At 37.6% G+C, this 23,559-nt stretch overlaps 1 long non-coding RNA gene across 1 annotated transcript in view; it reads left to right on the forward strand.

Annotated features, from left to right (window-relative positions):
* Positions 1-12,886, forward strand: part of LOC117090284 — a 39,591-nt gene extending 26,705 nt beyond the window's left edge. The window contains exon 3 of the long non-coding RNA XR_004439961.1: positions 12,445-12,886. This is a non-coding gene — a long non-coding RNA (uncharacterized LOC117090284). The remainder of the gene's footprint in view (positions 1-12,444) is intronic.
* The last annotated feature ends 10,673 nt before the right edge of the window (positions 12,887-23,559 follow it).

A 23,559-nucleotide genomic window follows, 5' to 3' on the forward strand; every position in this document is an offset into this window, starting at 1 on the left:
TGAGGGAACTAGGCAGTCGGTGTGAAGGGCATGCACAGCCAAAGATGTTTTGTATGTTTCAATCCATAGTCCTCCAAGGCCAGTAAGTTCACAGTTTTGCTGGAGTTGCTGGTATAACTTGGCAAGTCTTTGATTTCAATTATATCAGTCAGGTAGGAGCCATCACACCCTCTGGCCCTCTGCCAAGAAAAGAGACAAGACTCAACATTTCATGATGCAGCATTGTTGTATGACACAGAAGCAAAGTTTTAAACCATAATTACTCATTCCTTCACTGTAACTCTCCCAAGCTAAAATCTAGTTAAAGCCAAGACACTGAGGAAAGTGCCTCATCATGGCCTCCTACCTTAATAAGCAAGGGAAAAGAGTAACAATCTTTCATTCTGGCAGTCATAGGCCTTAGAGTCTCTAGGTAAAACAGCTGGAAGCTAGAGGTATACTGAAAAGTGAGAAAAGAGATTGTGAAGTTAGACTTACTAGAGATTAATGCTATACGGAAATAAATAACAATATTAGAACATTATTTGTATCTGAGTTTTGTTGAAAACATGCATTATTTATGTAGCTGAATTAAAATGCAGAATTTCAGATTTAAAGCAAACGCAACAAAAATCCTATTGGACACTAAGGATGTAACAAAAGAGATCACAAAATAATACACTAGTCACAATTCTATACCACAGTTGTCTAAAAGAAATAGATTTGGAGATCATCATTTACCTGGGAAGTTTTTTTTTGAGATGGGGTCTCACTACGTTGCCCAGGCTGGTCATTAACTCTTTGCAATCTTTTCATCTCGGCCTACCAAAATGATGAGGATTACAGGCATGAGCCACTGTGACTGGCCACCTGGAAAACTATGATTCCTTTGAAGGCAGTTATACAAAAGTGGGTCTAATGGTAACATTTAAAAAATACTTTTAAAATCTCAAAACTTATTATCACAGTCCTTTGATGAAATTAACAACAATAACAAAAAGTAACATAGGTAAAATATCTAGTACAATGTCTAAAAAATATGCTTAAAACGTTTTTTTGTTATTTATTATGCCTGGCATAATTCCAAGAAAAACTAATGTTTATATACCTGTGTCACTTGACTTAGCTATATAATTCTTTACCTCCGTGTTACTATAGATACTTTCAAAGACTGAATACATCATGAACACAGCACTCAGTAGGTTTGTGTTTATTGGCATAACTTCTTACTGTAAAGCATATCCGTAAAAAAGAACGTACAGAGTATCTATATTTATTGAGAATAATCCTCTAGAAACATGTAACAAATCAGTATCAGTAATTCCCACTCTTGTAATTAGGTAGCATTAATTAAAATACAAACTCATAAATTTGTGAATAAGAAGATACACTCTTAACATGGATAATAACTAATGGGAAAACCTTAGAGACATTTCTATTCACTTCAACCAGCTTATCGATGAGATACACTTTTATCATGCACCTCCTTTAGTCTAGGCATTGTGACAGGTGCTGAAGATTCAGAAATGGAGAAAGCATGAGCTCTGGTCTCAAGGAACTCAGATACTCATACAATTTGTCATTAGCAACATGCTCTAGTGTCTAATGAGGCAAACAGAGATTGTTACCTAGCTTTCCTTTGGAAATTCTGGTAAGGGCATAAGATTAACAGAAACAGAGCAGTAATTATTTGAAAGAGCTTCATTATTTGCAACGGGTATTTTTATGAGTCTAGATAACCTAATAGAGTGATTACAAAAATTTTAGAATTAGTAACAGAGCTTAATAAAGCGGTAGAATAGAAACTTTATATTAAAATATTTGCAGCATAACAACAACAGTGTGTAAATAAATAGGGAAAAGTGATTTATACAAATAGCAACAAAATAATAAATGCAAAACAATGCCAATCATGATGGCTCACACCTGTAATCCTAGTACTTTGGAAGGCCAAGGCAGACAGATCACTTGAGCCCAGGAGTTCAAGACCAGCATGGGCAACATGGCAAAACCCCATCTCTACAAAAAATACAAAAATTAGGCAGGCATGTTGGCATGCACTTGTAGTCCCAGATACTCAGGAGGCTGAGGTGGGAGGATCCCTTGAGCCTGGGAGGTTGAGGCTGCGGTGAGCCGTGATCGTGCCACTGCACACCAGCCTGGAGTGAGAACCTGTCTAAAAAAGGAAAATTACAAAGCAAAATGATACAAAAATCTCTAGAAATTGCCCTAACAAGAAATATGTCAGCGTCTATTAAACACATACACACACATCCACACACACAGAAAACATCGTAAAACTATTCGAATATGTGGTGAGGTTTAAATAGATGGCTATTCCACATTTCTTTTTTTTTTTTTTTTTTTTTTTTTGAGGCAGAGTCTCTCTCTGTCGCCCGGACTGGAGTGCAGTGGCCAGATCTCAGCTCACTGCAAGCTCCGCCTCCCGGGTTTACGCCATTCTCCTGCCTCAGCCTCCCGAGTAGCTGGGACTACAGGTGCCCGCCACCTCGCCCAGCTAGTTTTTGTATTTTTAAGTAGAGACGGGGTTTCACCGTGTTAGCCAGGATGGTCTCGATCTCCTGACCTCGTGATCCGCCCGTCTTGGCCTCCCAAAGTGCTGGGATTACAGGCTTGAGCCACCGCGCCCGGCCCACATTTCTAAATCAAGAAAATTCATATGATAAAGACCCATAAAATTTATCCCAGATTTACCATGATTCCAATGAAGGTGGCACTGGTTATATTATCATTATTGGAATTAAACATGATGTTTTGGAAATTCAAAAGCAAGTTTGTGAGAAAAGCTAAGGAAATTTTGAAACAAAAATTATAGGAGATTTTCTTTATAAGATATTAAGGTATATTATATCACAAAAATAATAGAATAGGCAGTTTTTGCAAACTATTGTTAGGCAATGAAACAGAATTGATAGATCTAAAACAGACTTTAGCGTACATGAGAACTTAGTAAACATCATGAATCAATGGGGAACAAATTGATTATGTAAATAGCTCGAAGAAACTCACAAATTATTGAAAAAGGATATCAAGTTTACTTACATATCAAAATAAACATCATCTGGCCGGGCGCGGTGGCTCACGCCTCTAATCCCAGCACTTTGGGAGACCGAGGAGGGCGGATCACAAGGTCAGGAGATCGCGACCATGGTGAAACTCCGTCTCTACTAAAAATACAAAAAATTAGCCGGGCGTGGTGGCGGGCGCCTGTAGTCCCAGCTACTCAGGAGGCTGAGACAGGAGAATGGTGTGAACCCGGGAGGCAGAGCTTGCAGTGAGCCGAGGTCGCGGCACTGCACACCAGCCTGGGCGACAGAGCCAGACTCCGTCTCAAAAAAAATAAAATAAAATAAAATAAAATAAACATCATCTTTTTAAATTCCAGATGGATATAAGACTTTGTAAAAAAAAAAAAAAAAAAAAAAGTGGAAGTGCTTTCTGAGCACATATGTCTTAAAAATCCACCAGAAAGATTATTACATTTAATTGAATTTTTAAAAATTAAATTCCAGGAGCCTCTCTGAACCTGTTCTTGTTTGGAGGCTGCCTGATTCGTGAAAGAAAAATTAATTAAAGTCAGTACATAAAAATATATTAAAATTTATTTGGCAAAGGACAGAGGGAATATGTTTGAAAAACAGATGATGAGTAAAAAGTTATCTTTTCTTTTCTCCTTTTCTCCTTCTTTCTTTTCTTCAACAAACGTATATTAAGTTTTGGCCAACACTGTGTAGGAATTAAAGATTCAAAGGCAAACATAGATTTAGTTCCCAGGACTGCTGCTGTCCACAGGGTACCGCTGCGGGAGCTGGAGAAAAAGGTGCCCCTGTTGACTGCAGATTGTGGAATTAAGAAGGACTGGATTTCAGGCTCCACTAGCTAGCCTCAGTTTTTAACCCTGGGCAATAAACTTGCAGGGCCCTATTTGGGTACATTCCAGTTCTGCTCACAACCTAATAGGCAAAAATGTCAATTAAACAATTACTATATAAAGATGCAAAGCAATACAGAGTAGGGGCTCTTAACCAAAACTGAGGAGGGCAGGGACGGGTAGTTGGCAGGAGTGGCAATTAAGTTAAGAAGTGAAGACTGAGCAAGATTTGCACATGGAGACAGGGCAGCATGTGTACCAAGGTGAGATCTTCATTCGATAATGAGATTTTGCAACCAATTAAAAAAAAACTGGCATCACAAAATAAAGTGGGGCAAAATATACCAAAATTAACAGAATATTAACTTAAAAACATGAAAAAATTTATCTTCTCAAGTAATCAAAAAATACAAATTGAACCAGTAATGACAATACTATTTTTTTCTATAAAATTGATAGTATTTGATAATATGTGTTAAAAGCCTTGAAAGAATTCATGCCCTTTGTTCAAGTAATTCTTTTTAAAACTCTAATATCAAATAAAAACAATAATAGAAATGCAAAGATTAAATGTAAAGGCATTCATGATCAAACATTATGGATGCCATCACTGAAGAATGAATCAATGAAATGTTGTATATTTATACAATGGAATATTATTCAGCAATAAAAAGTAATGAGGCTGGGCACAGTGGTTCACAGATTGCCTGTAACAACAGCCCTTTGGGAGGTCAAGATGGGAGGATCGCTGGAGCCCAGAAGTTTGAGGTTAAAGTGAGCTGTGATGGGCGCCTGTAGTAGTCCATTCTCACATTGCTCTGAAGAAATACCCAAGACTGGGTAATTTATAGAGGAAATAGGTTTGATTGACTCACAGTTCTGCATTGCTGGGGAGGCTTAAGGAAACTTACAATCACGGCAGAAGGCAAAGTAGGCTCCTTCTTCACAGGCAGCAGGACGGAGTGAGTGCCAAGCGCAGGGGGAAGCCCCTTAAACCATGAGACCCCAGCCGGGTGCGGTGGCTTGCGCCTGTAATCCCAGCACTTTGGGAGTCCAAGGCGGGTGGATTACGAAGTCAGGAGTTTGAGACCAGACTGGCCAACACTGTGAAACCCCATCTCTACTAAAAACACAAAAAGTAGCCGGGCGTGGTGGTGGGTACCTGTAATCCTAGCTACTGGGGAGGCTGCAGCAGGAGAATGCTTGAACCCAGAAGGCAGAGGTTGTGGTGAGCCGAGATCGCGCCACTGCACTTCAGCCTGGGCTAAAGAGCAAAACTCGAAGGAAGGAAGGAAGGAAGGAAGGAAGGAAGGAAGGAAGCAAGGAAGGAAGGAGGGAAGGAGGGAAGAAGGGAAGGAGGGAAGGAGGGAAGGAGGGAAGAGGGGAACGGGGGAAGGGAGAAGGGAGGAAGGGAGGAAGAAAGGAAGGAAGGGAGGGAGAGAGGGAGGGAGGGGAGGAAGGGACCGAGGGAGGGAGGGAGGGAGGGAGGGAAGGAAGGAAGGGACCGAGGGAGGGAGGGAGGGGGGACCGAGGGAGGGAGGGATGGAGGGAGGGCAGGCCCATCAGATCCCGTGAGAACAAACTCACTATCATGAGAACTGCATGGGGGAAACCACTTCCATGATTCAATTATCTCCACCTCTTCTCTCCCTTGACACGTGGGGATTATGGAGATACAATTCAAGGGGAGATTTTGGCCGTGACACAGCCAAACCATTATCAGCACCACTGAACTTCAGCCTGGGCAACAGAGTGATAATCAGTCTTTAAAAAGGAATGACGTTTTGACGCATGTTACATCATGGACAAGTCTTGAAAACATTGTGCCAAATGAAAGAAGACCATAGAGAAGTGGTGGCTTGGGGTTGAGGGACAGGGAGAAACTAGGATGGGTGGATAGGGGGATGGCAACTAAAGGGTACAGGGTTTCTTTTGGGGATGATGAAAATGTTCATTAGTTGATTGTGGTGGTGGTTGCACAGGTTTATATATATGCTAAAAAACACATAAAAGTACACTTAGAATGAATGAACTGTACAGTATGTGACTTATGTCTCAATAAAGCTGTCTAAAAACAATGTGTATGATAGCAAAAAATAAAGAAAAATCCTAATATCCAAAAAATATACAAATGGTTTGACAATATCATGATACAAGTATAAATTAGAATAATATGTAGAAAACACTGCATGATATGATGTCAAAGTATGGAAACAGACTATTATTTATATTATCACATTGACATAGATTAGTTATTTCTGGATGCTGGCATTTGTGGGTGATTTTTATCTCTTCCTTATTTTTTTTGCTCATTAAACCTGTTTGGTAGCATAGGCATCTATTTTTACAATTAAAGGAAATGGCACATTACAAAAAAGATTGAAACAAATTTGAAAAAAAAATTAAGAATGCCGGAAACTAAACTTCTAGGAGAAGAATATAGTTGCTGGAAGATAAAATATTAAAATGTAATACTTCATTGGGTTTCTTTTTTGTTTGTTCCCCTTTATTTAAAAAAAATAAAAAAGCATACTATATTTTGCAGAATTAACTTTATACCCTACATTTCTTGTGGTGAGCCACAGCTATTTAAAACTTTTTTTTCTCACATTAGTCATTCAGAAGAAATAGCAAGCTGTTCACAAATGATATACAGCTCTAAAAATCCTACTTTTGTCTTGTGATTTGAACATATAAAGAAAAAACATAGCTGAGCGTTTTAATGGGTACTTCATAATAAGTGTCAGAGGGAGATTTCTAAGGTGCTGATACAGTTAGAACTGAAAAACAATGTAAAGAACTACTAATGGAATTCTTGAAACTATTATACAACATTTAGAATTATTTAAGTGGATCTTCCTCCCTATGTGTGGAGTTTAAGCAGCTTTAGAGGCTATCTTTTCTAAAATCATCTTCATCTTGTCCAAATGGAAAGAACATACTGTGGTTATGTACAGAAATACCTATAGCTTTAGAAATTCATATGTAGGGGTGGAATAACATGTCTATTATTTGCTTTAAATGCTTCAGTGGAAGGAAAGAAAAGGAAAAAATAGATAGATGAAGCATACGGGATAAAATTCTGATAATTTTTCTGGGTTATTGATATGCTTGGGTTTATTATATGTTTTTCAAGTTTGTATAACATAATATCTTTTTTATTATTTATTTATTTATTTACTTTTATTTATTTTGAGATGGAGTCTCACTCTGTCCCCTGGCTAGAGTGCAGTGGCTCTATCTTGGCTCACTGCAAGCTCCACCTCCTGGGTTCACACCATTCTCCTGCCTCAGTCTCCTGAGTAGCAGGGACCACAGGCGCCCGCCACCACACCCGGCTAATTTTATATATATAAATATATATATATATATTTAGTAGAGACGGGGTTTCACTGTGTTAGCGAGGATGGTCTCGATCTCCTGACCTCGTGATCTGCCCGCCTCAGCCTCCCAAAGTGCTGGGATTACAGGCATGAATCACTGCGCCCGGCAACGTAGTATCTTTTAAGTGGAAGGGACATTTTGAATTTATTTAAAAGAGTATAAATATAATTTAAAGAAAAAGATTAATAAATTACATGAGGCATAGATAAAGCCTTATGAATCTTAGTTAATATAAGTATACTAAAGATCCTTAAATTTTATGTTGTGACTTCAAACATCAGTACACCATGTGAAAAAAAAATTTTACTTGCAAGCTGGAAGAGGCCCTAAAATTATCCTAAAACAACATAATGGAAAATAACATAAATAATTTTCCTTGTCTTGTTTCTGATCTTAAAGGAAAATCTCTCAACTTTTCATCATTGCGTAGGATGTTAGCTGTGGGTTTGTATTGTATGGCCTTTATTATATTGAGGAACATCGTTTCTATACCTAATTTGTTCAAACTTTTCATTATTAAATGATAATGAATTTTTTCAAGTACTTTTCTGCATATATTGAGATCATCATATGATACTTATCCTTCATTCTGTTAATGTCATATATCACATTTATTGATTTGTGTATGTTGAGCAACCCATTAATCCCAGTGATTAATCCCACTTGATCATGGTGTATGATCCTTTTAATGTGCTGTTTGCTAGAAATTGATGAGGATTTTTGCGTGTATGTTCGTCAGGGATATTGGCCAGTAATTTTCTTTCCTTACAGGGTACTTGTCTGGCTTTGGTATCAGCATAATGTTGGCCTCATAAAATGAGTTTGAATGTATTTCCTCCTCTTAAATATTTTGAAAAAGTTTGGGAAAAACTGACAATTATTCTTTACATGTTTGGTAGAATTCACCAGTATAGCTGTCAGGTCCTGGGTTTTTCTTTGATGAGAGATTTTTGATTACTAATTAAATCTCTTTACTTATTATAAATCTGTCCATATTTTCCATTTCTTCGTGATTTGGTATTGGTAGATTATATATTTGTAAGAATTTAGTCCTTTCTTCTAGGTTATCCAGTTTGTTGGCATATATATTGTTCACAGTAGTCTCTAATGATTCTTTGTATTTCGCTGGTATTTCTTGTACTGTCTTCTCTAATTTCTGATTTCATGTATTTGAGACTTCTTTCTTTCTTAGTCTAGTTAAAAGTTTGTGAATTTTGTTTGTCTTTTCAGAAACCCATCTTTACTGTCATTTTTTTCTGTTGTTAGTCTCTATTTTATTTATTTCTGCTCTGATCTTTATTATTTCCTTTCTTCTATTAACTTTGAGCTCAGTTTGTTCCCCCTCTGAGCTAAGTATTGCCTCCTTCTGAGGCCATCCTCCTACCACAGCCTCTAAAGTGCTAGGATTATAGGGATGAGCTACCACACCTACCCCTCTCTCTCTCTTTTTTTTTTTTTTTTTTGACATCAGGCAGTTTTTTGAACCTTTCTTTAAGTTCTTCCATCTAAAATTTCAGTAACAAATGCTAATATTTGATGAGCAATGTATATATGAAGCAAGATGAACACTCAATGAATATTTATTTTTTATAGTAATAAAGATGTTACCTCCTCTATTTTAGAAATCTCTATAATTCCAATAAAAAGTTGCTAAATGATACTGGTTATTTTAAAATTTAATTTCCCAAAATATTTTGTTTTTATTTCTTATTGTATTTTGTTTTGAGACAGGGTCTTGCTCTGTCACCCAGGTTGAAGTACAGTGACATGATCATAGCTCACTGCAGCCTCAAACTCCAGGGCTCAAGCAATCCTCCCACCCCAGCCTCCCAAGTAGCTAGGACTACAGGCTCTTGCTAAAATGCCTGACTAATTTGTTTTCTTATCTTTTGTAGAGATAGGGTCTTGTTGTTTTGCCAAGGCTGGTCTTGAACTCCTGTACTCAAACAATCCTTTGCCTCAGCCTGAAGTGCTGGGCAAGTGCAAGCCACCATGCCTGGCCAATATTTCTTTTGAAACTACCATATTTTATGCTTGGGACTTACTTTGAGAATATGACACTTTCTGCAGAGAGCATTTACTGGGAGTTACATTGGTCCTTGGGGAGGTGGCAACCCTTTGGTTTTTGCTGGCTGGAACCCACCCTGAGCTCATCCATTGATGGGCTGCCTGTGTCTCAAATGCTGACCATTATTCTCCCTACAGCATCAGCATCCCATTGCCAGGACACCCTTCCAGATGCATAAAAATTGCTGGGGTGTTGATGTCTTATTTTAATATCTTTGGAAGAAAAGAATTTTAAAGTATGAGCATTGCAACATTTTAAAATAGGCTTTTATGATTCAGCAGCCTCTAAGGAAAAACTGTATCGTTGATTCCTGATTGTTCTTCAACAACAGTTTAAAATTTACTGCTTTGTTGTCAAAGAAATATTTTCAAATAACATCTGTATATTTCTTTTTATATCTCTGGAACTGAAGCAAGGAACCCAAAACCAAAAGCACTTTGAGCCAGTTTTAAATATGAAACATGAAATTTGGCATTAGCATCTAGTATGACATCTTCCCTATAGTAAATGCTCGAAAAGCATACATAAAATATAATTGAAAAATTATCCAAAATAGTGGCCCTAGAGTTTAGCAGTATTAAAGATGTATTTGGAAAAATAAAAAGAGGAAACTTAAACCCATATTGAGTACAGTTGACCCTTGAATAATATTTTTGTTTGGTTTATTTGATGAGTTTGAATTGCTAAATGATATTGAGTTAGTTTAAAATTTAATTTCCCAAAATATTTCCTTTTTGTTTCTTTGTTGTGTTTTGTTTTGAGACAGGGTCTTGCTTTTTCACCCAGGTTGGAGGGGTTAGTGGCACTGACCTCCCTATGCAGTCAAAAATCAGCATATAACTTTTGACTGCCCAAAAATTTAACTGCTAATAGCCTACTGTTGACAGCAACTGTTTATGTTACTGATAACATAAACCGTTGTCTGGGCATGGTGACTCATGCCTGTAATCCCAGCACTTTGGGAGGCTGAGTCAGGAGGATCCCTTGAAGCCAGGAGTTTGAGATCAGCCTGAGTAACATAGTGAGACCTTGTCTCTACAAAAAAATTAAAAATTAGCTAGGCATGGTGGCATTCACCTGTAGCCTTAAGCTACTCAGGAGGCTGAGGTGACAGGATCACTTGAGCCCAGGCATTCAAGTCTGTAGTGAGCTAGGATAGTACCACTGCATTCTCCATTCCAGCCTGGGTGACACAGCAAGACCCTGTCTCAAAAAAAAAAAAAAAAAAAAAAATTAGCAGCTGACTAATATATATTTTGTAGTTATATGTATTATATACTGAATTCTTACACTAAAGTAGGCTAAAGAAAAGAAAATGTAAAGAAAATCGTAAGGAAGAAAAAATAGATTTACTGTTCCCTACATGGAAGTGGATCATCATAAACGTCTTTATCCTTACTCTCTCCACATTAAGTAGGCAAAGGAGAAGGAGAAAGAGGTGGAGTAGGACTTACTGTCTCAGGGGCGGCAGCAGTGGAAGAAACTTTGCATAGAAGTGAACCTGTGCAGCTCAAACCTGTATTGTCAACTGCAGTTATTTCTAAGTCTGGGAAGAACAACAAAAAATGTTATCGTGTACATAAAAGCTCTTAAGTATCCTAGACAATATTATGTCTCTGAATACTAATTCAGTATTAAAGTAAAAGACAAGGTGAATGTAGTATTTATTGCAGTGAGCTACGATCATGTCACTATACTCCAACCTGTGTGACAAAGCGAGACCCTGTCTTCAAACAAAACACAACAAAGAAACAAACAGTAAATATGTTTGGAAATTAAATTTTAAAATAACTCAATATCATTTAGTAACTCAAAGGTTAAATAACACACGGCTGATGAGCAACCTGGGATTCCAGCAGATGCAGTATGGATGAAGAGCATGTGATCTAAGTCACTGTACGAAACTGCATCATATAAACAAAACAAAACACAGGGTGAACTCATTTCACCTCTCTGGTTCCATCTCTCTCATGTTTGTCAGTTAAACTTCAGGTGTCATCACAGCCTATCCGCTCTCAAATTTTATTAACTGTGCCAACTCAAAACTTTCTGGCTTCTGTACCTAATAATCTACCAAAACCACTCTCACCAAGACCACCAATGACTTCACAGAACAGTGTGGCAATAGGACAGGCTTTGGAATCCTACAGGCCTAAATTTATATCCGAGCAAGTTATTTAACATCTCTAATCTTCAGTTTTACCTCATGCAATTGTTGAGAGATCAAATGAGATAACAGATGTGAAACAACTGGCACATTTTCATTTGAAATCAGAATAATAGTAATGATATTATTGACCATTAAGCAACATTTGATATTAACTATTTTCCCTTTTCCCTTTCTTGAAACCATCTGCACCTTTGGCTTTTAGGAATCCACTTTGCTCTGGCATTCTCCTAATTTTCTAGAACGTTATTGATGTATTTCATAATTTTATCTTCATTGGCTTAAATCCCACATATTGATATTCCCCAAATTATTTTTGACACTTTTCCCTTCTTGCTTGAGATCAATGATTCTTAATTTATGTGTGTAGGGAAAGAGGGCAGAGGGGAATTGAGGGATCCTTTCAGAATTACTAGCAGAGTTTTTTCAGACTACGTATCTTCCGTCCCTGACCCACAGATGATTCTGATATATCCCCTTTAGGGTACAATATAGTATATTTTAACTTGTGATAATTAGTCTTTCTAAATTTATAAAGCCTTAGTGTTTCTTTGATTTTTTTTTTTTTTTTTTGCACACATAAATGCACATCTAAAAATCCTTGGTGATAAATGTGGAGGAAGTTGTTCTCTTCATCTCTTCACGTTTCTTTCTAGGGTCAGTCATAAAATAGGTACTCCCACCAAATCTTCTTGCCTTTCAAGAAGTACTAGTGACCTCCCTTCAATACTTACCCTTCCTTGGGGAAGTTCTGGGGAAAAAGCTGCCATGATGCTCTCCACCCTTTTACTTCCCAAAAGAAGAGAGATTTATTTAATAGGAAAATTGGGGAGAAGCTGATATCTATTGTCCCAAGTTTATTTACTGGACAAGCTAGTGTATATGTCTGATTGCCTATGACTGATCTTATTTCTTGGAGTTAATTGTTCCCTTCTCTCTCTCTCTCTGTTCTAGGCTCTTGTGCACCTGTGCATGCTTACACACACACACACACACACACATGCACTGAGAGAAAGAGAGAGAGAGAGAGAGGTATGTGTGGAGAGAGAGAGACCAGATGTGTGCATGCACAGAGGAAAAACCACGTGAGGACACAGTGAGAAGGGAGCCACCTGCAAGACAAGCAGAGAGGCTCAGAGGATAACTAACCTGCCAACTTCTTGTTCTTTGACTTTCAGCATCCACGACTGTGATAAAATAAATTTCTGTTGTTTACCCAATCTGTGGTGTTTCGTTATGGCAACCCCAGCAAACTGATATAAGACTGTTATGAAGATTAAAAGTTAATATATATAAAGTGCCTGGCAATATGCATTTCTTATTGTTATTGCTTCCCTCAAAATTCAGTTTTGTATATCTTTAATTCTTAGAGCTCACTTCCTTCTTCTATGTGATTAGATTTACTAGTTTACTATTTTTCTTTTCTGGTAGTTTGTAAGCCTCCAAAAGAATGAGGTACCATGTTGGCCTGTTCAAATATAAAAGTGATTGGAACATATTAAGGACTAAATAAATATTTATTAAATTAATGAAGGTCTCATGACCAATGTAGGTGCTCTGCCAAATTATTTTTGCTAAACATGGGCCAATTGATTTGAGCATTTCTTCTTTCCCACTTGTCACTGAATTCATGTTCCATTTACTTAAAAAAAAAATTATATTTAAGGATATAATATAGATTACAGAACTGAATCTTATCTTTCTACTGGCCTTACAGAAATATGTTGAATAAGAAATGAAGGAAATAGTTACAAAGAATATGATGACAGAACGTTTGGGTAAAGATAGAAAACACATCTAAGTGGCTTCAAGAACAAACAGCCTCACAGGAAGGAAAGCACATTGGCTCTAGGTATTATCCCTCCTACTCTCTAGTGGGGATAGTTTTTACCTTGAGGACAGTGGCACATTTAGCATAAGAATAGGAGTCATCTATGACTCATGAGTTTGATGTACTGGGGCCAAAGCCACCCAGAAAACACCCCCAATCTGGTCGTAGAACCATAGGCTCCATTTACTAACCTTGTACCTATCAATGGTTAAGCCCTAGAACTTACATTATGGGATAGGCCCTCTAGAGATCCCACTGAGATTTATGTTCCTGAGGATGAAGTAGGAAGAAGATGAAAAGCATGATTTACTTTGATGGAAGCAGTGTGTTCTGTTCCTCCTGTTTTATGTTGTACTTGAGAGTGTGCTGGTGCCCAAGAGGTAGCAAGAATAGTATCTGCAGATTGGGCAATGCAGCCAGGCCTTCAAGTAACAAATAAGATTCAATTGGGAAAAAAGCAACATAACCTATTGAGGGAAAAATAATCCGTACGCTATTAATAAGACAAAGACTGTAACTAGCAAAGACAGCAGCATAATTAGACCTTCAGAACATTAGTATAGGGTATTATTTGGTCAAAAGAATCAATAAAACACCAGTCATTTCTCAGGAAGGAAGGAAATTACGAAACAGGCAGATTGTCTAGCTTAGTTTTTTAGTATCCACCTTGTCTCTAAGGCATTCAAAAGAAGTCCTGGGATAAGAAACTTTAAAGATGACTTAACGAATCTGGGGAGGATCAAAGTGTTATGCCCAGACCGTTTATTCCCCGAAGAAGACCACCAGAGTCCAGAGTCAAAGCCAAGCGGCAAGGATCTTTAATGCAAGTTCGAACTTGGTCCCTCCGTTCTACAACATACAAGAGGGCCCCAAACAATGCGTGCGCTTGCTATTTATAGCTCGAGGTAAACAGGACTTGTCAGGTTACAGAGGAACAAGACATTTCTCTAGGCTACAGCATTACAATTGGTTTACATGTTAATGTGAAGTTATGCTTTTAGCAGCCTTCTTATCGGTTCCTGCGCTTTTACAAACGGTTGTAACCTTATTGGAGCTTCCCCAGGTGTTGTTTTTCTTAATGTGTTTGTCCTTACAATGTCTGGAGTCTATAGATAACCTTAATCGGTTAGGTCCGGGGTCGATCTTTAACTAGGCTCAGGGCGCCGCCCGGGCTGTTTGCCTGTGGACTTCATTTCTGCCTCTTAGTCTCTTCATTTGATCTCTTTCAAAAGGAGAATACTAAAGTAGCATAGGAGATAAAGTTGCTTCTATAGGAGCAAATACTTACGGCTGTTTAGTCTGAACAGATGAAATAAGGTAAAATATAAGAGCATAATATGATGATGGACGCAGATAGGACACTTGTAAACTTCTTCACCAGACCACCAAGTTTTAGAATAGGAAGGGACAGCCTCATGGAACATTATTACTGTGAAAGAAAAATATCTTGGGCCCCCAAAATCACTAAGCTAAAGGGAAAATTCAAGCTGAGAACTGCTTAGGGCAAACCTACCTCCCATTCTATTCAAAGTCATCCCTCTGCTCGCTGAGATAAATGTATATCTGATTGCCTCCTTTGGAAAGGCTAATCAGAAACTCAAAAGAATGTAACTGTTCATCTCTCGGCTACCTGTGCCCTGAAGCCCAACCCCACTTTGAGTTGTCCAGCTTTTGCTTCAAGTTGTCCCTCCTTTCCGGACCAAATCAATGTTCATTTTACATATGTCAATTGATGTCTCCTGTCTCTCTAAAATGTATAAAACCAAGCTATGCTCTGACCATCTCGGGCACATGTTGTCAGGACTGCCAGGGGCTGTATCAGAGCTGCACGTCCTCAACCTTGGCAAAATAAACTTTCTAAATTAACTGAGACCTGTCTCAGATTTTCAGGATTTACATCTGACAAATCTCCTAGCAGTGCTTCATGCCAACACGAGCTAACTTTATGACTCAAAACAATAGGACAATTTGCTGAGGTCTGGGAGCATCGCCTTTAGAGAATCCCTTCTCTCCCCAAATTTGGTCGAGATCTAAAGTATATTTTGCTGTACAACTCCTTTTTTTGAAGTTTTACTTGCTTCCAACTAGGAAGGCAAGATTTCCTGTTTCCATGACGATGACCAAGGAAGGAAGAGTTTGAGCTCGCTCCCAGCAGGGAAGATGAGTTTGAGTTTTTTCCTGCTTCTAAAATGGCAGAAAGCATTCTTCAGCCTGAGAGCCATCTCTATGTAAGCAGCTGAATGGGAGTTTTTGTCTTGGCTAAAGTTTAACAACCAGCTGATCTTAATTTCTCCTTACCATTACAGCACTCAGTGATCATATTGTTGGAGTTTTGTTGTTGTTGTTGTTGTTTGTTCTGGTTTTTCTCCCATCAGGTTTGATCAACTCTACCTGACTTGATCAAATAAGAGTAAGAAATCAAAATTATAGGTAACAAGGTTTCTCTAATCTGGCCAAAATTCCTTACAGCTGCAAAAGAAAAAAAACAGAAAACAAAAAAGCACGCATTCAGTTTTTATGTTTGCTTCCTGCAATACCAAAAAAATCTAGAGAAGGCTTCTAATGACTTGAACCCCTTTAAAGAATTCAGAAGAAAGGTGCCACTCACCCCTTTTGGGGTGTTCTATTTTCTTTGTGGAGTTTTAAGAGCCATGGGCAGATTCTTCTTTGGTCTAAAGCTCCATTCTCCTGTATTGCATGACCTGACCTCTATGGTTTTGAGAATACCAGAGATAACCTTGCACTGTGACAGGATTTGACCTTGGTGTGTATAATGTCAAATGAGAGCTACAAATTTACAAGTGGCTGAATACAGTTTACAGGACAGTATTGGCTGTCGTTTTTTCTTTTTCTCCTACGAAGTTGTTTGTTTTAAGGATCCTAATCCTAGTTCGGTGACACATTCTAAAAGATTTTCTTTATTGCTTTTTCTCCCAAAATAATCTCAGTTAGGTTTGTCTGTGTGCATTTGCATGAGGAACTGAACTGTTGTTTTCATAGGTAAATGAGAGACAAAGTTTTCTCAGCTCTGAAGAGAAAGGGCCTCCCAACCGAAAGGCACCCATGGGCCCTTGCGACAGTGTCTGAGGGGTTGACCCCTATAACGACGTGCAGTGGCCCTGCAGGAAAATCCCCAACAAAAATTAATTTTAAAAATAGCTCATCCAGGAAACACATATAAGGCTGATTACCCGGCATTTTGAGCCCTCTCAGAGGTCTGAAAAGAGAGAGAAACTGAGACACTTAAGTGGGTGGAAACAATTCAGAGGTGACACACTATGGAGTCCTGCCTACAAGCAGCATGCGTCAATCCACCACACAAAAACCCCAGGTCACAGCTCAGTTCCTCCTTTTGAGACCAAAAAAAAAAAAAAGGCAAGAAACAGATAATCTAAGAATTAGGAGAAATCAAGGAGAATGACCTGCTTTGAAGCACTCTGTAGGTTTTATGGCACTTCTACTTGCCAGAGTAAAATGGAAGTAATATGGTCTTTGTGTACATTTACATTAATGAAAAAGTGCCCTGAAGTCAACCTGTAAACTATAGAGTTCCTAGGTTCCCTTTACCTCTATTTTCATTTCTGCCTGTTTTAAATCTGCTGTTACATTTCTACTGAGATAAAAACAACTGTTTGGATCTAACAGGTATTTTTAAAAATGTTTTGATTTTTGCAAGCTGGTTAATGTGTACGTATCAAAAGGCTAGAGTACTGAAGTAAAAGCTATAGAATATTTGTGTGTGTATGTGTATATGTATATGTGTATGTGTATAGATTTGAGGGCCTATAAATAGACTTCTATAATTTTATGTTTAATTGGCCATTAAATCTGTTTTAATTTTCCTATAACTCACCAGACTTTCTCTTCATACCTTATGATGTAAATTTTATTATCTGATTTTCACCAGAGTTATTTCCTTTAATATGCAAATGTAAGGCTATTTAGCTGACAATGGCCTAGGGTAAGATTTTTTTTCAAAAGGAAAAAAAATAGAAGTCTTTCTGAATCTATAAGATGTACTTCTACTGGCATGCCTAATACTTCTTTTTTTTTTTTTTTTTTTTTTTTTTTGAGAGGGAGTCTCGCTCTGCCGCCCAGGCTGGAGTGCAGTGGCCGGATCTCAGCTCACTGCAAGCTCTGCCTCCTGGGTTGACGCCATTCTCCTGCCTCAGCCTCCCAAGTAGCTGGGACTACAGGCGCCCGCCACCTCGCCCGGCTAGTTTTTTGTATTTTTTAGTAGAGACGGGGTTTCACCGTGTTAGCCAGGATGGTCTCGATCTCCTGACCTCGTGATCCACCCGTCTCGGCCTCCCAAAGTGCTGGGATTACAGGGTTGAGCCACCGCGCCCGGCCTGCCTAATACTTCTATATATGTGCTGTGTACACAATATTTCACTACTAAAAATTTATAAAAGAGCTCTAATTAATTGGCTTAAAAATAAAAGCATTAAAATCAGATACTAAAAAAAGACTAGTAAAATGCTTTTTCAAGTTCACATGACTTAAGTAAAATCTTTAATAAATAAACTGGCTTTAAAATTATTGGTAAAATAATACTAGAAATGTCTTAAGAATTTGGCAGTATACATTTTTGTTAGCATTTATTAGTCAAGGAATTTTATACTTATCCCAGACAAGTACTCTAAGGTGTCAAAATTTGTCATAGAGATTACAAAACTATAAATCCAGGCCAAAACAGAATGATCTTTGCTTGTGTAATCTTTAATTAAACAAGACAATAATATTGGTTTATTAAAAATAGCTACATCTTGAATTTAATAAGATTATCATAACTTTTAATCCTGTGGCTTTAAGTGGTCTAGTCCACAGGCAGTAAAGTTTGTTATAGTCTGTTTTTAAAGCTAAACGATAAATTCCTCCCAAAGTTAGTTCAGTCTACACCAAGGAATGAGCAAGGATAGCTTGAAGGTTAAAAGCAAGATGGAGTCAGCGAAGTGAAATTTTCTTCACTGTCTCAGTTATAATTTTGCAATGACGGATCCATAACTTAAATGATAACTATCACAGTTTTCATAAATACTCTAGGTAAACATTTAAATGAAATAATTAGGTAAATGTAATAGGATAAATATTTGTATACAAACTTGTTATAATTTAGAATCTAAAGTTATATTAAATTAAATAAAAGATATGTTGTTATTTGGGTATTTTCCAACAAAAACATATTTGTAGGAAAACATTCTTAAAAAAAAAGATGTGTCCTTTAAAAAAGAAGGTGAGCAATTTTTATCTAATTCAAAGCTTATTTAAAGGTCATGTATAAAACAAGGTAAAAGGAACCATGAAATAAAAAAGATGTAAAGAAAGTTATAAAAATAAGTAGGTTTTTCTTGGTAAGAAAGCTTAACGAGAAATAATTTCATATACAAAAGAATCTTGTATGGTAAATTTAGTCCTAGAGTAAAATGATTGCTTATTTAAGAAAGAGGGATGTTCAGGACAAACCAGACAGTTCAAGCATGTCACGAATGGTATGTGTAAGTTACAGTAAGAGGATTTATTTTTTTAAAACCCCAAAGTTTTAAATAATCAAGTTGTCATATTATTATTAATATGGTTTGGTTTTCTTAGGAAAAAAACTGAAATTAATTTTTTTTTAGTTAAGGTTATTACATCTATGTATCTCTCTGTATGTGCTTTTAAGGTACTTGTGAAATTGAGTTACAGGGCTTTGACTCCTGTCTAAAAAGAACACAGAGTCCTGCTAAATTTTAAACACTGATGGTAATTAAAGCCCCATTTTCAGGTCTGGTAGAAGATGCCAATCAAAACAAACTGCTTTCCTGAAACACAGACAGAAATTAAAGCTATTCAAGTCCTCAAGTCTCAGAGACTATCAAGGAAGAGGTGGCAGTGTGACATTGGAAGGGCCAATATTGGGAGATAAAGTAGTTCAGTTTCTCTACGAATAAATAATTAATGTCAAAGGCATACTTAGGCAATACCAGCATATAGGCCCATTTCAGACTTACCACCTCCTAAATAAAAGTTATGAAAGGCTTATGGAAGTTATATCTTATGGTTAAGATTAAAATTTTACAAATTGTTTATAAAATTTGGGAAAATAAATCTAATTGGCTTCATATTGTTTTTGTTAGGGCTTTATTGTTTGGAAAATTCAGTCTCCTCTCTCAAAGAATGAAGGTTTTTTTCCTTTTTTTTGGACCTTAGGGAACCTAATATCTTTTTTTTGAAATTCTTAAGTTATCATTTTGGTCAAATGAATGATTTATTATACAATTACCTGTGACATCAAGTGTTTTAAACCTTTGATATTTGACAAACTTTCCAAAATCAAATTATAACTTATGTCTTTTTCTGACCTTTAGATTCCCTAAAGTCCAAAAATGATATAATTTGGCTTATTTGGTATACAAATTACACAGGAAACATTGTCAAATATGAAATGGCATTTGTTTTTTTTTAGGCTGTATCTGTATAAATATGTTACTGCTATATGTTCCAAAATCATGGGAAACTTCTATATTTCTGATATGACTGTACATTATCAGTAATAATTATAATAGTGTACATTATCAGTGATAATTTTAATTGTTATGTTAAAGTATTGTGTGCCACAGAGGTAACAAATTTCCTTGTCAATTGTGTCTTTGATTATGACTGCCATAAAACCTTTTCATCATCCGTGGACAATTGTTGTCTTGTTTTGGTCCTCCTTAGAAGGTGGTTTTATAATCAGCTATAAAACTCTAACAGGTGTCCTTAAAAGCAGGTTTCTGATAACTTTGGAGATTGTGACATTACAATAGAGGAAAAAAATTTCAATATTATCATGCAGGGCTGACATATTCATGAATATCAAGGAGAAGAGGAGTAAACTGCATGAACTGAACTAATAGAAGACTAAAGTAATCTTTTTAACTTTTTGGTTAAAATATTGCTGATTCTTTGTTTCTCAGCGTCAAAACTTTTAAGCTGTTTACAGCTTTTAATAATTGAGTAAGTTATACTCCTGTGAACAAAATGTAGAGCATATTTCTTTCTCTCTACCTGATTTCTTCAAAATTTGGAACCTATTTGTGAGTGTTCTTAACTTACGACAATATAGTTTTTTGCATAAGTGTAATAAGAATCTCTTTTCATTTGTAACAGGACACAATTCGAGAAACTGGTTATTTTACCAAGGCTTTTACTGAAACGGTGTGCTTTTCTTTAAGGAATGAAACTTAACTTATGGAACAAATAAAAGACTCTTGGGAAAACTGGCCTCATACATTTGTCTATATAGTCCCTGTACATGTTTTCTGACCTGTGGCAAGTAAGGAATGTCACTTGCTAACAGGCCCAGGAGCCCTAAGTTTATCTTGGAACCTCAGGAGGAGAGGATCATTGAACTCATAGGTATTTAATGGCAAAAATCCATGGCCTGGCTCAGCTTTAGAAAGTTTCATCTGGGACTCCTTCTACGGAACACAGTTCCATCAAATCCAATTTAAAAGCCTATGTAAGGCCAGCTACAGTGGCTTACACCTGTAATCCCAGCACTTTAGGAGGCTGAGACAGGTGGATTACTAGAGGTCAGGAGTTTTAGACCAGCCTGGCCAACATAGTGAAACCCTGCCTCTACCAAAAATACAAAAATTAACCAGGTGTGGTGGTGTACAACTGTAAGCCCAGCTACTCAAGAGGCTGAGGCATGAGAATAATTTTAACCCGGGAGGCAGAGGTTGCAGTGAGCCAGGATCACCCCACTGCGCTCCAGCCTGGGTGACAGAGGGAGACTCCATCTCAAATAAATAAATAAAATAAAAGCCTATGTAAAAAAATAATTATTCTCACTGTACTGTATACAAATAATTAGACCCAGTATAATAAAACAAACCAGTCCTACCATGATTTGTCTTTAGTAAAAATGGGAAATTGGAGAGAGAAAACTTACATTTCAAAAACTATAGTATATCTGTTGTTAGATTCTAATCTTGCCTAATGTTTTTCCATTTTTATTATTTTCTACCATTTGGACTGAATTCTAATTTTTCTTGGCTACAACTCTTCAATATAGCATTTTTCATTTTTTCCCCTGCTTTTTTCCCCCATTTTTCCTAATTTGCAGTCACTGAAAACTAAGCTGTGCTTTTGAAAAGCCCTGTGAACTGAAGCTAGACAACTTAAACTTCAGAAGAAAATAACAGCAACCTATTTACTTACATAAACCACTTTCATACCTACCTACTAATGTATGGACTTCAGAGTAATGTGGCCTATATCAATTATCCAGGATGGTTCTTTCATTTGTTGTTTTTTTTTCTCCCTTCCTCTCTGTATTTTCTCTTCATAGAACATGAGACTTCACAACCTTCTAAAAATGACCTTTCCTAATAACTCAGGACTTACGTGTCTAGGAATAAACCACCTAGCCATGAGAGATCAGACAAAACATGGAACCGGAGGCTCATTGTCTTCTAAAATGCTTTCTCCAAAAGATTTTTAGAAAGAAAAGGGGGGATATGTGAAAGGAAAATATCTTGGGCCCCCAAAAGCCCTAAGCTATAGGGAAAATTCAAGCTGGGAACTGTTTAGGGTCAACCTGCTTCCCTTCTGTTCAAAGTCATCCTTTTGCTCACTGAGATAAATGCATATCTGATTGCCTCCTTTGAAAAGGCTAATCAGAAACCTCAACGTGTTGTTGAGGGTTGTTTGGACGTGCTCGACTATAATGTGCTATGTCCGGTAAAGGGTGAGATGTGCTATGTATGCTAGCGAGTTTCTTGGATCGGTTGATATTCTAGTGGACTGTGTTGTGAGCTTTGGATGTTTGGGCGGTATGTGTTATAGTTGAGTTGTTCCAGTAGAGTTCTTGCTTGTAAGCATGTTTTGGGTGGATTGTTGGTGGATATGTAATTGTATGTTCTATGGATGGTAAAGCACTTATAGTACTATATAATATTCATGCTGACTAGCAGTAATGCACGAATTACATATATATATATATATATATATATATATATATATATATATAATTCAAAAGAATGTAACCGTTTGTCTCTCACCAACCTGTGCGCTGAAGCCTGTCCCCACTTTGAGTTGTCCTACCTTTGCTTCCAGTTGTCCCGCCTTTCTGGACCAAATTAATGTTCATTTTACATATGTCGATTGATGTCTCATGTCTCCCTAAAATGTACAAAACCAAGCTATGCTCTGACCATCTCGGGCACATGTTGTTGGGACTTCCTGATGCTCTGTCACATGTGTGTGTCCTCAACCTTGACAAAATAAACTTTCTAAATTAGCTGAGATCTGTCTCAGATCTTTGGGGTTCACATTACTGTGCAGGAACTGAGAGATCATTCTAATCTAATACCCTTTTTTAAAATTAGGAAATTGAGACCCAGAGAAGGGAGGTGACTTTCTTTTTTTTTTTTTTTTTTTTTTTGACGGAGTCTTGCTCTGCCACCCAGGCTGGAGTGCAGTGGCCGGATCTCAGCTCACTGCAAGCTCCACCTCCCGGGTTTACGCCATTCTCCTGCCTCAGCCTCCCGAGTAGCTGGGACTACAGGCGCCCGCCTCATCGCCCGGCTAGTTTTTTGTATTTTTAAGTAGAGACAGGGTTTCACCATATTAGCCAGGATGGTCTCGATCTCCTGACCTCGTGATCCGCCCGTCTCGGCCTCCCAAAGTGCTGGGATTACAGGCTTGAGCCACCGTGCCCGGCCAAAGGGAGGTGACTTTCACAAGGATGCCCTGTTGATTATAGCAAAGCTGAGATTAGGCTTTTATGTCTATCCATCCATCTATCCCAACTCTATTCAGAGGCCTCATACGGCACTCTGGCTGATAAGTGATGGTTAATATATAATCCCTTTCAGTCTTGTTCCATTCATTCTCCAGACAATAGATGAAGTAACTGAAAGAGATCAAATGAAGAGACTAAGAGGCAGAAATGAAGTCCACAGGCAAACAGCCCGGGCGGCGCCCTGAGCCTAGTTAAAGATCGACCCTGGACCTAACCGATTAAGGTTATCTATAGACTCCAGACATTGTAAGGACAAACGTTGTGAAAGTCTCTGTCCTGCTCTAATTACCAGTGTCTGCCACATATCTTAGTCCTGGGCCCAGTACACACAATCCTCTATTTTGTCCCAACTTCCTGAGCCCCATATGCCTGCCCGACACAAACACATGAAGAAAAACAACACCTGGGGAAGCTGCAATAAGGTTACAACCGTTTGTAAAAGCGCAGGAACCGATAAGAAGGC

Source organism: Trachypithecus francoisi, unplaced genomic scaffold (assembly GCF_009764315.1).
Source record: "Trachypithecus francoisi isolate TF-2019V2 unplaced genomic scaffold, Tfra_2.0 Lachesis_group11, whole genome shotgun sequence".
Lineage (NCBI taxonomy): Eukaryota > Metazoa > Chordata > Mammalia > Primates > Cercopithecidae > Trachypithecus > Trachypithecus francoisi.